This window comes from Balaenoptera acutorostrata, chromosome 7 (genome assembly GCF_949987535.1).
Source record: "Balaenoptera acutorostrata chromosome 7, mBalAcu1.1, whole genome shotgun sequence".
Taxonomy (NCBI): domain Eukaryota; kingdom Metazoa; phylum Chordata; class Mammalia; order Artiodactyla; family Balaenopteridae; genus Balaenoptera; species Balaenoptera acutorostrata.
The window spans coordinates 60,675,314-60,692,481 of NC_080070.1; positions in this window are offsets into that span (position 1 = coordinate 60,675,314).

Sequence of the window (17,168 nt, forward strand, 5' to 3'; positions counted from 1 at the left end):
AGATCTGAATAGAAACCTCACCAAAGAAGATATACAAGTGCTAAATAAACATATGAAAAGATGCTCAACACCATATGTTATTAAGGAATTACAAATTAAAACAACAATGAGATACTACTATATACCTATTAGAATGGACAAAATCCCAATCTAACAATACTAAATGCTGGCTGGCTAGGATGTGGAGCAACAGGAACTCTCATATATTGCTGGTGGGAATGCAACATAATACAGCCACTTTGAAGACAGTTTGACAGTTTCTTACAAAGCTAAACATAGTCTTACCATACAGTCCAGCAACTGCACTCCTAGGTATTTCCCTAAATGAGTTGAAAACTTATGTCCACACAAAACCTGTATGCAAATGTTTATAGCAGCTTTATCTATAATTGCCAAAACTTGGAAGTGAACAAGATGTCCTTCAGTAGGTGAACAGATAAAACGTGTACTTCCATACAATGTAATATTATTCAAGGTTAAAAAGAAATGAGCTTTTATGTAGTGAAAAGACATGAAAGAATTTTAAATGCTTATTGCAAAGTGAAGGAAGTAAGTCTGAAATATGATATTTAGGAAAAGGCAAAGTTGTAGAGACAGTAAAAAAATCAGTGATTGCCAGGGGCTCAAGGGTGGGGGGTGAGGAGGAGGGATAAATAGGTGGAGCATAGGGGATTTGGGGGCAGTGAAACTATTACTATACTACTGTAATGGAAGATACGTGACATTATGCACTTGTCAAAACTCATAGAACTGCAAGACACGAAGGGTGAGTCCTAACATGAACTATGGACATAATCACTCAAAGTTCATAGTTTACATTAGGGTCACTTTTGGTGTGAACCCTAATGTAAACTATGGATTTTGACAAATGTATAATGACATGTATTCGCCATTATAGAATCATACAGAGTAGTTTCATTGCCTTAGAATTCTTCTGTGCTATACCTATTCATTCCTTCCTCCCTGCTAACCCCTGGTAACCTCTAATCCTTCCACTGTCTCTATAGTTTTTTCTTTTCCAGAATGTCATATAGTTGGAATTATATAGTACAGAGCCTTTACAGATTGGCTTCTTTCACTTAGTAATATATGCATTTAAGTTTCTTCCATATCTTTTCACAGCATAAAACTCATTTCTTTTTGATGCTGAATAATATTCCATTGTCTGAATGTATCGGCATGTATTGATCCATTCACCTACTGAAGGACATCTTAGTTGCTTCCATGTCTTGGCAATTACAAATAGATCTGCCATAAACATTCATGTGCAGGATTTTGTGTGGACGTAAGTTTTCATTTCATTTAGGTAAATATTAAGAAGCATGATTGCTGGATCGTATAGTAAGAGTATGTTTAGTTTTGTAAGAAACTGACAAACTGTCTTCCAAGTGTCTGTCAATTCCCACAAGCAATAAATGAGGTTTCTATTGCTCCACATCCTAGCCAGCATTTGGGGGTTTTTTTGTGTGTTTTGGATTTTGGCCATTCTAATAGGTGTGCAGTAGTATCTCACTGTGGTTTTAATTTGCAATTCTCTCATGACATAGGCTGTGGAGCATCTTTTTATATATGTATTTGCTATCTGAATATCTTCTTTGGTGAAGTTTCTGTTCAGGTTGTTTGCCCATTTTAAAATCAGGTTGTTTTCTTATTGTTGAATTTTAAGGGTTCTTTATATATTTTGGATAAGTCAGATATGTGTTTTGCAAATATTTTCTGCCAGACTATGGATTGCCTTTTCATTTTCTTGACATTGTCTTTTGCAGAAAAGTATCTTTTTCATTCATTTTAATGAAGTCTAACTTATCAATTCTCTCTGTCATGGATTCTACCTTTGGTATTGTATCTAAAAGAACATCACCATACCCAAGGTCATCTAGGTTCTCTCTTCTGTTATCTTCTGGGAATTTCTAACATCCTTTTTATTGGAGTTTAATTGGGATAGGAAAGAGAGAACAGATTAGAGACAATTTGGGAGTGTGAGGGGGAATGGCTAAGAGTTTTTCAAAAACGAAGGTGGGGAAAAAAGGTACTGGAGGAATAGAACCATTGACTATGCACCCACTAAAAATTACATCTGTGCAGGAATTAGGGGTGGAAAATGAGGAGCTAAATTGTAGAGACTGTTTTTCTCTTTTCCTATTGCTTACTGATAATGAAAGAGTTTTAAAGGCTGGTCAGAGATCCATTCACTTTCTTTGAGGGTGTTGAGAGAAACTCCAGGGGAAAGAAAAAGGCAGGTTAATCCAGTCTAATCTCTTTGTCAACTGGACCTCCAGATAAATAGACTAATAATATTTGCTAAAGGGAAGGGTTCTTATCCTAGAAAGCCTTAGCACAATGTCCTTGCTAAGGATTACTTAGTAAATAAAACTAGAATCTACAGATCTACGATGCATGGTTGGTTCCCTGAAGAATCTCACATAACGTATACAACTCTCTGGAGTATAAAATGAAGATATTTCCTAACTTAAGCACTCCTCATACTGTGTGAGGTAAACCTGCAAAACCTTATCTGAAACTTCATCTATTATTCTGGGTCAGAGAGAACATGTCTGATGTGGGGTAAAAGGACCCATTGATGTCCCAGCCTTCTGTCTGCTTTGTCCATGCCTCTTGATTGCCCATATCCTGCAGTTATTAGTAAAGTTTGTTACTGCATAGGCATTCTTCAAGTGAGTCTGATTTGACAACGTGATCTTGTGTATTAGCCCACTCATGTCAATAAAATCAATAAAAAATCAATGAAAAGAGTTTTAAAATTAAATGCATGGTGCCGTAGAATGCTTTATTCATTGAGCCATGTGAGTAGACTCAGGTGAAATGCAATAGGCAGCAAATTATTAGCCCTTAGAAATTACTTTGCAGCATTCTAGGATCTGCGACTATCTGTGTTAAGCTCTGTTATAAATCAGTATATATGATATAACAACTTAAGAAAATACCCTAGAAAAAGATTGTAAGAACATATGCCAAAATATTATTAGTAGTTATCTATGGGTAGTGCCATATGCTGTGGTACTCACTTTTTTCTTTATTTTCCCAAAATATTTGATAATTGCAAGCATATTTCCTGTTATAAATCATAAAAGGTAAACTTTAAAAACTATAATCAATCTTGTATAATGCACATTGATTGCAACTATATTACCAAGATACCCAGCAAAAAGACTGAACAGAAATACAGCATATGTTACCTAAGATTTTCTTGAAATTGTTGGGATTTGAATGATTTGTTCATATTTTTCAGTGTTTCTAAAATTTCTATAATGAGGATGCATTATCTTTGTCATCAAAAAAAGCTAATTTTTGATGGGAGTGTGCATTATGAAATAGATTTGAACAGAGTATTTCTCCCTTCGTTCTGCCCCTTTTCAACCCAATTATACCTATAAAATAACAGTTAATGTTCAATAGGCATAGAAAAAGTTCAAAGCTTATGGATTTCAGCATTAATAATGAATTACCTCAAAGCCACCAATTTCCTTTTGTTCCTATCAGATTCTCTAAAAATGCTGTTGATTCTATAATCCTATGTATAGTTATTTAATCCTACATGTACATATTTTATTTTGGCTATTTGCAATGATGAAGAAATTAGTCTCAGAATTTAAAAACATATCTTCTTCATCGCCATCTTAACAATTAGCTTTTTATATGTTTTCTTTAACCATTGTGGTCAGTATTGAAGAAATGTGACATTTCTGGTTTCCATCTCTAAAAATATAAGGCAGAGTCTCCTCTCTTTCCTCTTCCATCATGTTCATAGCACCACAGAAACTTCCTGAGAATAGTTAGTCCTCTGCTTATTTTTGTTTTCTTGCATAGCAGTTTCAGAGAAATGGCCCAAGAATGAACTAAAATGTTCAGTCTAGTGCCAGAGCAAAAAGCATAGACTCAAGCACATGGAATCATACAGCTTTGCTCAGTTCCATGGATACAGACTAACCTTAGCTTGCATCTGCTTAAAAAAATAATGGAAGTACATAAATCCATCACTAATCTTTCACTCATTTATTAATTCATTTATTCAATCAATAATCCCTAGCAACAAGTATGGGGGCAGGATTCAGGGTCTGGATAACGGTGAGCAAGACCAACACAGCCCCTGATATTACCGAATCTTACATTTTAGTGGGAGAGGAGGAAATTAGATGAAGGTAGTCAAAAGGTACAAACTTCCAGTTATAAGATAAGTAAGTACTAGGGATATAATGTACGACATGATAAACATAATTAGGACTGTTGTACGTTATGTGTGAAAGCTGTTAAGAGAGTAAATCCTAAGAGTTCTCATCACAAGGAAAAAATATTTTTCTATTTCTTTAATGTTGTATCTGTATGAGATGAGGGATGTTCATTAAACCTATTGTGGTCATCATTTCATGATGCATGTAAGACAAATCATTATGTTGCACACCTTAAACTTACACAGTGATATGTGCCAATTATATCTCAATAAAACTAGAAAAAATAAAAGAAAATAATGAAAAAGTAACAATCACAAAATTAAGGATGCATTTATAACCTGTGATGAAGACTACAAAGGGTCTTATGGGAAAACAGTACAGGAGAACCTGATGTAATCTGGAAAGTCTAGAAGGGCTTCTTTGGAAATGACATTTAACTGAGGCTGGCGGTGTGATTAGAGCAGAGAGAATGTCTGAGTCAGAGGGAAGATGGGAGAAAGCCCTGGGAAAGGAAACGGTGTGGAGTGTTGGACCGTGGAAGGCCAGAGTAGTTGAACGAAGTAAGTAAAGGAGCCTGGAATGGAGGAGAGTCCAAGTGTCTAGGAACTCATAGATGTTGGAATTTTTATGCAAGATCAATGAAAATTCATTCAAGGATGTTGATCACGGGAATAACCCTCCTGGAGAAATAAATAAAAATGAATGCCATCTTCATGTCCAAAGTAGCCTTATGTCAGGGTTGGAAACACTAGGGTCCATCTCTTTGAGGACATAACTGTATGTGGTCTATACAAACATCAGACATAAAGTTTGAGTCTATGGAATCAAGTACTTTTTATAATATGGTGGTTAAGACTTCAGGCTTTGAAATCAGACTGTCCTGCATCTGCCACTTCCTAAATGCATGACTCTAGGTGAGCTTCTAAACGTGGGAATAATAATTTGTTGTTGTGAGAACTAAGTGAATAGTGCATATAAAAGGTGAACACGGTGTCTGGTACATTATAAGTGATCAAAAATAATAGCTATTATTTCCTGACTCACTGCCGTAGGAAAAGAATAAAATCATCACACAGTGGACCTTAATGCTCCTTACATAAGCTAACGCTGGATGCGTTTTTAGGGAGCTAAATTGTACTCAGTGTTTTCAGAGTAATGAGCCAAATACATTAGCTGTTCTGAAAACAGATGAAGCCTGACTATTTTGACTAAATATAGAGATAGAGTCTAGACTCTATCTGTTGATAGGGCTTAGGGAAACATAATGAGAATCATCATGCCGTAATAGAATAATATGCAAGGCTAAAACAAATCAGAAATTTCACAACACTGATGAAAAACAACTAATTTTATTGATGTCAGAAATACATTATTAACTGAGTCTTCTTACGATCTTATGATGTCTGTTTCATGTTGTAACAGCTTCCTAATAGTGTAATCAATTATGTCTTTCTGTTTTGCTACTGAAGCCTTTTCTTTCCTCCACACATAGTTTAGTAAAATTATCAAGTGTCAGATAAAATTCTTTTTCTGTAGTTTTATAATATGCATTTGAAGCACTCATTCTTTGATGTTGTTGAGTATATAGATGAAAGGTCCTTACAGGTACTCTTTATTCAAAGCCAGAGAACTATTTTCTATAGGATAGGTATTGACTAGTTTGCCTGGTATCAAGCCCTGACTACAAATTTGCATAGTGTTAATGAAGTAATTCATGTTACCAGGAAAGCACCAATATTACTGGATAATACACATGTAAATAAATATACAATGCCAGTGTGTTGTATGGAAAGGAGAAAAGGACAAGCTATAAAATATTGGACTCCGTCCAGCCTCAGAACAGAGAACCAGATTAAATGTTAGAATTGTAGGGCTCCTGTTCATCCCCAGCAGCGTGGGAAGAAGTGATAGGACTTAACCAATGCTAAGACTGTCTTCATTTTATACTTCAGTTTTTAGAATCAGGGTACAGTCCAGGGTCTGGAACACCAGACCAAACTGGAGCAAGTAAAACAAGTGAATCAGGTGAGCTGCATTAGGGCTAAGCTTGGAAACATTAGTATAGGGAGTACAGTGCAGGTTTGCAAATATCACTGATCACTACCCGTCCATGGTTAATTTATCACTAGTCTTTGATAAAATGAGAAGGAGAAAGACAATATAGTGAGTTTTTCATAGGATAAATTCTTTAGGGGGGTTTATTCTAAATTTGTGTCCTTCCGCTCTTTCTTATATAACATAATGGTAGCAGATGATTTTTTAAAAATTAATGGTCTTTACTTGGCAAAATAAAGAGTGGATAAGATTATATCAGTTTGCAAAATATTTAAACATTGACATTTGTTTATTTAACCTGTCAAATCTAAAACTCTAGGATCCACTAGTATTGAGAACACGTAACAGTAATGGTCAGGAAGATAGGAAGTCAAACAGGCCTGTTAAGCCAAAAATCTGGAACGCCCATAAAGTCAGATTGTTAAGATACATACATTGGAAGCACTAAAGGTTGGAACCTGGAGGCTCTGGTGCAATTCAGGCCTGCAGCCTTAGGCTAGGACAACAAGCAAAACCTTTTATCAACAATACAGCACCATCTTATCAGAGCAGACTCTGGCTCTAGTGCTTGTGTAGGACTCTGGGGCTGCTGTGCCAGGAGCAAATCTATTGCAGAGAGAGACGTGGGTTGCAAGGTGCGGGGAAGCTAAAATGGGCCTAAGTGACCAGGGAACTCTGGACACTCAGGACAGTTGCTTTTTACCAACTAGTGTAGAAGTCTCTATATTTTAGCAACTGATATGGCCTTATAATTGACTGAATATCATCCCTAGGTATTTAGAATGGAGCATTCTCCCTTAAAAACCAGCAGGGAGAATGCCTGAGGGATTTCATAAGTTGGCACTACGATTTAGTATCAGCTCCTTTCCCAGACAGTTTTGTGAACCAGTCCTTAATGTTGAGCCTTACTTGTTTCCAAAGGAAGGTCTGGCTTGCGTTTGAACTAACTCCTGTTCTGGAGGATACCGTAGAAGCCAGTTTGATTCCATGATATTAGCCCTGTTCTTATTAACCTAACCATGGATCTAAACTCCCAGACGAACTCTGCCTTTGTAAATCATGAAGAAGGCCAGCTCAGTTTCCCCATTCTCCTTCCTCTCCAGGTACTAACCATGCTAGGTTTGACCTCATGGTTAATAACAAATAATTTTTTCAATGAATCTTGTTTTTCTTTATTTCTAGAGGAAAAAATGAAGGCACAGGAGAATATGATCTGTCCCAGAGCCATTGGGATATAGCAAGACAATAGACTCCAAGGCCCCCGATTCCCAATGTTTATACTGCCTCCCACCAAGATCATTTTTATATTTAACTCCTCACTTTTCCCAGAACTGTTCACCCTGTAGGAGTCCTCTTTGAAATAAACCACTATAATTGTTCAACTCATGTCCTGAGAAAAATGCCCTTCTCTGCAGCAATAGGATAACATTCTAGAAATTGTACCTATAATCTTTAAAAAGGGAGTCAATGATACTAAATTTACAATCAAATCGCAAATGGTCCTTTATTGTTCTGTGATTGCTGGGTTGGAAACATTCATGGTCTCTTCAAGGAATTATAATGTAGTTATAATATACTTTAATATCCTCAAATAAAAAGTTTAATATCAATGCATTATAATTAAAATGCATTAGTAGAAAATCTCTATTTGCTTTTGCTATATTTAACATTTTTAATTGGCAACATATTGCTATCTCTAATTGCTCTTTCTCAGAATTACTGTATGAGATGAATGAAAATTATACTTGTGTACATCATCCTTTTTAATAGGAAAGGAATGGAAATTCAGATGACTTGTTTAGATCACATAAATGAAAGGAAAAAGCTGGGTGTGAGAGACTTCTGCTTCTGGCAATAAGACAACACTAGAAGACCTGAAAAATCCTAGACATCTTGGATAGTTGACTCAAAGAAAGAAATGAAGTCCCTAGGTTCCAGAAATGTAGTGGAAACAGAAAACTAGAGCACTAAGCTGCTGCTGTGAGCTGATGCTGCAGCAGGGTGTGGGGTGAGTGAGGACCTTGCTCTTGGTAAACTAGAAGTCTGGCTTTAATATACACAAGAGGACAGTAGACAAAGGATTGGGCCTGTTTCAGGTTGAATGTTTGTGTCCCCCTGAAATTCATATGTTGAAGCCTTATCCCCCAATATGATGGTATTTGGAGATGCGGTATTTGGAGATGGGGTATTTGGAGGTATTTATGGTTAGATGAGGTCAGGAGGGTAGGGCCTTAGTTTGATCAGATTAGTGTCCTTTTTTTTTTTAATTTTTATTTATTTATTTATTTACTTATGGCTGTGTTGGGTCTTCGTTTCTGTGCGAGGGCTTTCTCTGGTTGTGGCAAGCGGGGGCCACTCTTCATCGCGGTGCGCGGGCCTCTCACTATCGCGGCCTCTCTTGTCGTGGAGCATGGGCTCCAGACGCGCAGGCTCAGTAATTGTAGCTCACGGGCCTAGTTGCTCCGTGGCATGTGGGATCTTCCCAGACCAGGGCTCGAACCCGTGTCCCCTGCATTGGCAGGCAGATTCTCAACCACTGCGCCACCAGGGAAGCCCAGATTAGTGTCCTTTTAAGAACAGACACCAGAGAGCTAGCTCACTGCCTCTCTCTCCCTCTCTCTCCCTCTCTCTCCCTCTCTCTCCCTCTCTCTCCCTCTCTCTCCCTCTCTCTCCCTCTCCCTCCCTCTCCCTCCCTCTCCCTCCCTCTCCCTCTCTCTCTCCCTCTCTCTCCCTCTCTCTCCCTCTCTCTCCCTCTCTCTCTCCCTCTCTCTCCCTCTCTCTCCCTCTCTCTCTCTCTCTCCTCTGCCATATGAGGACACAGCAAGAAGGTAGCCATCTGTAAACCAGGAAGGGAACTCTCACCAGAATCTGATCATGCTGACACCCTGATCTTGTACTTCCAATCTCCCTAACTCTGAGAAAATAAATTTCTGCTGTTTAAGCCCCCCAGTCTATGGCAGCCTGAGTAGACTAATACAGGGATCAAATAAGGAAGAAAGTTGGAACTACTTCCCACATAAAGCTGATATACTGAAAAGACTGCATCATAAGTGAAAGGGTGGACTAAGAAATATATTTGTTCCCTAGCAAAGGGAGACAATAGATACATTCATATATGTTTCCACTTTGATTCTGGGTAGAGAAATCAAAACAGAAGCATTATCTCTGATAATACCACAAACCTGTGCCTCAAATAGATTTAGGGTTTGAACTTAGCCTACGCAAGAAGGTTAAACTCTCACCCCAGGTTGAGGAATTAATATAAAACTGGCCCTAGGCCAAAAGTACTCCAAGTTCCTGCCCCAAACCAAACGCTCTAAAGAAACACTCCCACAGTACAGGTCATATGGAGTTCTCATAGGAAAAAATAGTCATGCTAAAGAAGAGAGCTCGTGATAAAAAAATCACAAGCCACACAAGGAAGACATTCACTATGAGTGAGAGGGAGCAAAAACAGAATTATCACCCCAAAACTTGAGATAATAGAATGATAATCTGAAGCAGAATATAAATTATGTTTAAAACAATTAAGACATGAAATAATTGAAACTCTAAGGAACAAGAAAATATGAAAAAATAGTAGATACATTAGATAAAAGAATAAGAAAGAAAAACATAGATAATTTTATTTAAAACTGATGAGTGAACAGTAGATTAGATGTTTGAAGACTGGTGAACCGGCAGCTCTAACTAGGATCTCAAATAGAATGTAGCACTGGGAAATTATGAGATGGAAAAGGAAACAGATTCAGATTTAAGAAACGTGGAAGGTAGAAATAGAAGGTCCCCATACACCTATTAGGAGTTCCAGAAGGATAGAATAGGAGAAAGGGGGAAGAAGTACTCTTGAAAGGCTGTGAGAATTTTCCAGAAATGAAGAAATACATGAATCCATAGAATCAAGAACCACATGATTTCCAAAAAACATAAAGAAAAAAGAAATCTACACCTAAATACATCACAGTGTAGCTGTAGAACCTAAAATCTTAAAAGCAACAACAAACAAGAGACAACCAACAAAGGCACAAAAATTACACAAAAACAAAAATGTGTCAATAGCAAAAATACAGATCAGAAAACAGTGGAATAATACATTCAAAGTGTTAAGGGAAAGTAACTATCAACCTATATTTGTATACTCAGCTAAATTGTTATTTGAGAATCTATTTCAAGCAAAGAACTAGAAAATTTTATCACTTAAAGACCTTGCTAAAAAGAACTACTAAATTATATACTTTATAAAGAAATCAATTGAATTCATGCAGAAGGAGTGGGATAAAAGAAACAGTAATGAAAATTACATTCATAAACATGTGGATATATCTAAGCATCAGCAATGACAATAGTGACAAATTTAAGGACATAAAAACAAAGCAAAACAGAAATACTAGAAAACTATAGAATGCAAAAAAAAAACCCAAGTTTGAAGTTAAAGCATTCTAAGACCCTTTTAATTTTCAGAAGAGAGTAAATATTGACTGAGTTTAGATATTGCTGTGTAAAGAATTCATGTTAATAGTTTAAAGATATCACTAAAGGAAGAGAAATAGAATGTATAATTTTTAAATCAGGGGCAGTGACAAAGAAAACTATCAATTAAGTAGACTCCTGAAAAGGATAAGAAGAAACAAAAAAATACGCTAAATAGAATGCATATGGTGGAAGAAATCAATCCATGTATATCCATAATCATAATAAATGTAAATAAATTAAATTCACTAGTTAAAAGAAAGAGTGGGTTTTTTAAAAATCAGCTCCACTGCTTATAAGAGATGCACTTAAAATATGACATAAAAAAGCTGAAATTAAGAGGAGGGAAAAGTCATTCTAGGAGAATGCTAACCAAAAGAAAGCTGGTATCACTGTAACATATCTGACAAAGTAGTTTTTAAGTAAAATTTAAAATGTACATATTAGGGGGAAAAGCACACTATATAGCGATAAGGAACAAAAACACCAAGAAGATACAAAAATTCTAAACTTAAAAATAACCCTAAAATATTAAAAATAATTGACAAAATTACAACAAAAAATTGACAAATACATAATCATATTGTAAGACTTTAATACAATTATTTCTGTAATTCATAAATCAAGCAAATAAAAAATTGTAAAGATTTAGAATGTGTTTCAAGAAATTTAACAAGTTCCATCTAATATACTTATATAGAATTCTATATCCAACAGTTAAAGAACACACATTCTTTTTTTTTAGAATTTTGGAATTTTATTTTATTTATTTTTTTATACAGCAGGTTCTTATTAGTCATCCATTTTATACACATCAGTGTGTACATGTCAATCCTAATCGCCCAATTCAGCACACCACCATCCCCACCCCACCGCGGTTTTCCCCCCTTGGTGTCCATACGTTTATTCTCTACATCTGTGTCTCAATTTCTTCCCTGCAAACCAGTTCATCTGTACCATTTTTCTAGGTTCCACATATATGCGTTAATATACGATATTTGTTTTTCTCTTTCTGACTTACTTCACTCTGTATGACAGTCTCTAGATTCATCCACGTCTCTACAAATGACCCAATTTCGTTCCTTTTTATGGCTGAGTAATATTCCATTGTATATATGTACCACATCTTCTTTATCCATTTGTCTGTAAATGGGCATTTAGGTTGCTTCCGTGACCTGGCTGTTGTAAGTAGTGCCGAAATGAACATTGGGGTGCATGTGTCTTTTTGAATTATGGTTTTCTCTGGGTATATGCCCAGTAGAAGAACACACATTCTTTTTAAACACTTATACATCATTTACAAAAATTGACCACATAATGGTTTCAAAACAAGTCTTAACAAACACCAGTGGATCTAGATTTCTACATCATGCAGATATTATTCTTAAATCTCAGTGCAGTAAAATGAAAAACAAATAGCCAAAATACAGTCATCCTTCTCTGTTTAGAAATTTTAAAACGTACTTCTAAATAATTTATGAGTCAGTGAAGAGACTGTTACATCAAAACTTGTGGGTTGGGGCTAACACAGTCTTTTAACTCATTAATTACATATATTAGGGGGAAAAGACTAAAAATTAAGGTTCGTCTGTGTAATTTTAGAAGGTAGGGAAAAAAACACAAGTCAGCAGGCAATACAGGAAAGATGAGCTTTCCATGCTTTGTAAATGTGTGGTAGTGACTTACCCCTAATTGACAACTAAAGGCACTTGACCCATACCTACACTACTCAATGGTTAAACACTCAAGTTAGACTGCCTTCAAATTCTGGTTCTATCATTTATGAGCTATGTGGCTATGGGCACATTGACTTCCATTGGCCTCAGTTTTCTCATTTGTAAAATAGGAATCATAAAACATGGGAAGCTCTCATCATCCTGGTATTTATTATCCAAGATTTTATAGGAAAATATAATGTGTCATAATATGAAAGTATTGACTAGTGAGTTACCTCTTCAACTGACCTCCCACTCAAGCACTTTGGCCCTTCCCATCAATGTAGGTCAGATTCTCACTGAGTGTACAAAACTTCTGCACTTTCAGATAACGGTAATGACCATTAGGAATCATAATGCAAATGACTGTAAAATCAAAATGCAAATGGTGCAAATGATGCAAGATGTCATGATGTCAATAAAAGTGGGAAAATATTTGAATTACACACAAAGCCACAGACAAATAATTGGCAGAGTTAAAAACATGTTAACACTCCATGGGGGGAAAAAAAAATTTAACCAGAACAATAATATTTCAAAGTATTTCAAAGAAGAATAATTTTGATATCAAAGTTCTGAGGAAATTCATGAAAAACTAAAATAATTTTGCAAAATCAACCCTCTTTACGATCATGCTGAAAATATAAAGTGAAGAATATTGTATTATGCAATCATGTAGTTTTCTTGGAAAAATATGCCTTTCCCCCAAAAAACCCATTTGAATTATTCTTTCTTAGTTTTAAGAATTAGTGCAAACTTACAGTTATAATATATATGTGTTGTTGACGAAAGATAAACTAAATGTTTGTCATAATGTTAATCATTTTTAAAGATAATATTCTAATCATTTCCCCCCTGTAATTTACCATGAAATCATAAATTCCACTTCAACTGAGATCTTTTAACTGGTTTTTCCCAGCATCAATTATATTTTGATAAGAATGACCTCATGAACCTACATAGGAGGTTATTGTGAACCTTAATTAAGATAATTTATGTAATTACAATGTGCCTGGCCTATAGTAAGCATTCAATAAATATTAGCAATTAACTATCCTGTGCTAAGTCATCGAAAACTTTAAAAGACCTCTGTGCAGACTCTCAATGTACTTTTTCAACATTGTTGCCCAATATTGTCCTTCATAAACTTCAGATCTTGTCCAGACTAAACTCTTCTCCATCCTCCACACATCAACACAATCTATCTCATATTCTTTCTTTGCCCCGAATATCTTTTCCCAAAATCTGCACATCTAGATTTTTCAAGGTTCAGCTTAAATACAACTTCTTGCAAAAGTTCTTTTCTAGCACTCCACTTGGAAACAATCTCTTCTTCCTTTGTATTATGTATTCTCATAGTAAAATGTATACCTCTGGGATGGCACTTATCACATTTTCTCAAAAGGGGTTATTGATGTCTTGATTCCCTTACTAGATTGCAGTCTCTATTAAGAGCAGGTCCCATGTTTGTGTTATTTTATTATTCTCATAGCACCTTGAACTTTGATTGGCACATTATATCCATTCATCTACCCATTCATCCACAAACATTTATGGAATGCCAAAAATAGTCAGTTTTTAATTACTGTGTATTCATTGAGTGAATGAATTCAAGATAGAGCAGTTTATTAAGTGAGCATAATAGGAAATTTTCTTTTGGCACTTGCCTGCGAGATCTCTTCCCAATCTTTTCTAAACTATGAGAACATACGGTATCCTGGCTATGTATCGTTCCAGAGATGCACTTGAGGGAGTAGCATGTGTATTCATTACATCACATATAACCTTTTCAGGTTTCAAGTCAATCTTGCTTGGAAGCCTGGTGTCATTTAAAAAGTACAGCAGTGTGCTGGAAGGAGAGACGATCTGAGCTGGGTAGAGTCTGTGAATCCAAATACCCTATTCAAAGGTCCAAACATGAAGAAAGAGGATGTACTAAACACATAATTTTCCTTCCAAGTGATTGAAAAGGGATGGTACATTGAAGCTTTGTTGGGTTTCGATGCATTGATTTTCTCACTACCTATTTTTCTCAGGTTTGTCAGGTATTTAAGAGTCTATCTCACGTCGCCGGTAGACTCCTTTTCCCATGTTTCTTAAAACTATTTATGATTAAATCACCCACATTGCTTCCAAGCTCTAATGATTCTCCTCCTGCTAAACCTGGTTTTTTTCTTTACTTTATTCTGTTTCTCACATCTTTATTTTCCATTACACTGCTTGCTTTCGGTATCCCCGTCAATTTTTCTGTTTTTTGAGTCTGTACATTTTCATATTTGTTCATCTTTTTGTTTAGTCATTTAACATACAGTTACTGGGCACCTTCCAGCATCAAAGAGTGCTCTGGTCAGAGGCAGGGTCCCTACGCTTAGGGAGATTGCAGTCTAAAGTGGTGATGGGAGACTGGGGAACGTAATTTCACATGACATAACGAGGAAGCACAGGGTACCACTGTGCATTTAATTGTGTAGGCATCTCTACCAAAATGCTGAAGAAGTACATTAATTATGGAGTAAATTTGATAGCTAAGAATTCTTAGAAAAATTAGTATTAAACTGGGATTTTAAGTCAACAATTGGTGAAAAGAAGAATTCCAGGTATATCAAGTAGAATAGCAAAGGCAGCAGGGATGTTAATTGCAAAGAGGCTTAGATGGAAAACATTATTTCTCAGTGTTGTCTATGGACCAACTGCATCAGAATCATCTAGAAAGTTTAAAAAATATGTGGACCTTGCCTTTAAATCTATTGACCTGGAGTCTCTGAAAGTAGGTAAAATCTGTCTGTAGCAAGCACCTTGGATTATGTATAGGCATGGCAAAGTTGGAAAGCATTATATAGAGTAAGGGAGCACTTATCTCTATACTACACAATTTAGCTTGGCACTTGACTGCCTAAAGACTATTTTCCCCAGCTTCTCTTGCAGTTCTGTGTGTCCATGACTTTAGGTTCTGAATGATGGATGCTAATGGAAGTGATATGTGTATCTTTGGAGAAATGTTCTAAAAAGGAGACAGTATGCCTTTCTTATTTATTTATTTTTTTTAGATTTTTTTTAACATCTTTATTGGAGTATAATTGCTTTACAATGGTGTGTTAGTTTCTGCTTTACAACAAAGTGAATCAGCTATACATATACATATATCCCCATATCTCCTCCCTCTTGCGTCTCCATCCCACCCTCCCTATCCCACCCCTCTAGGTGGTCACAAAGCACCGAGCTGATCTCCCTGTGCTATGCGGCTGCTTCCCACTAGCTATCGATTTTACATTTGGTAGTGTATATATGTCCATGCCACTCTCTCACTTCGTCCTAGCTTATCCTTCCCCCTCCTCGTGTCCTCAAGTCCATTCTCTACGTCTACATCTTTATTCCTGTCCTGCCCCTCCTTCCTGCTGGTAGAATGTGGATGAAATGGCTGAGACACTGGCAGCTGACATGGACCATGAGATAAATTTGGGAATGGAAACATACATGATGTGAGAACAAGATAGAATGCTCTGGGGAATTGAAACAATGGAAGCCATTCTGGACTGAACTATCCCCAACTTCTTAGACTTGAATGAAAAATATACTTCTGTCTTATTTAAGCCAATGCTATTGGGGGGTTTTAGCATCATAGTCCTAACTAATATTCTACCACAATCTGCAAATCCTCCTTCCTTCCTAATAGTGTTCAAGTGATTATTTTTAGCTACTCCTCGAGGCATATAACACTGTTGACCACTCCTCTTCTTTCAAATACTCTCTCCTTTGGACTTCCGTGACACCATATCACCTGGGTTTTTATCCAAACTCTCCTCTGCCTCTATTTATTCCTTAAATCATAGCTCTCAACCATGGCTGTATATTGCAATCACCTGGGAAGCTTTGAAAGAATGTTGGTGCCTAGGCCAGAGATTCTGATTTAATTGGTGTGGCGTGGGGTCCTGGCATCACGATTCTTTATAAGCTTCCTAGTGACTCTAGCATGCAGCCATGGTTCACAGACACTGCCTTAAGTACTTCTGGGCCTAAGGCCATTGTAGACTCTAAACTCTTATTTTCTGCTTTGCGCATTCACCCAGACCAATCTCATCTGCTCCTAGTTTCAGTAAGCATCTACATACTGATGACTTTCAAACTGAAATCTTCTAGACCTCTCTCTTGAACTTCAGACCCATATATGTTACAGCCAATTGGACAGCTCCAATAGATATGCCATTGACAACTTGTGATTATTGTATGCAATTTTTTTTTGATCCTTATAAAAGACTTCTACAGACAAGTTTATTGACCTAGATGGAACATTTTAGAAAAACATTTTCTAAATGTTTACTGTAATGTATATTTAAATTTCCAAATGATAGTTAACCCAGGATTTTACAACTAAGCCTAGAATTTTGTTACCAAATGTAATAAAAAGCTTTTAAAACCCTTTAACAATCAATGGTATAAGTTTCACATTCTCCTGAATATATAAATTGGTATACTTCACTTCTACTGATAATGTTTGTATTGTTTCTAAGAGACCTTAACTTTTGATTTTCTGGAACATATTATCGTTAAGTCACTAATAGTCTTTTTTTTTTTTTTTGGTGATAAGAATGAATAGCAGGAGCAGCATTTGTTAAACCAAATCTAATATGAAACTGACTCTTTCTTGTGAGTAAATTTGAATTTTGAAACAGTAAAACAATAAGGTTTAATATAAAGCAAAATAAATTTTTTATGTTTATGATCTGCCAATTTCCCAGAA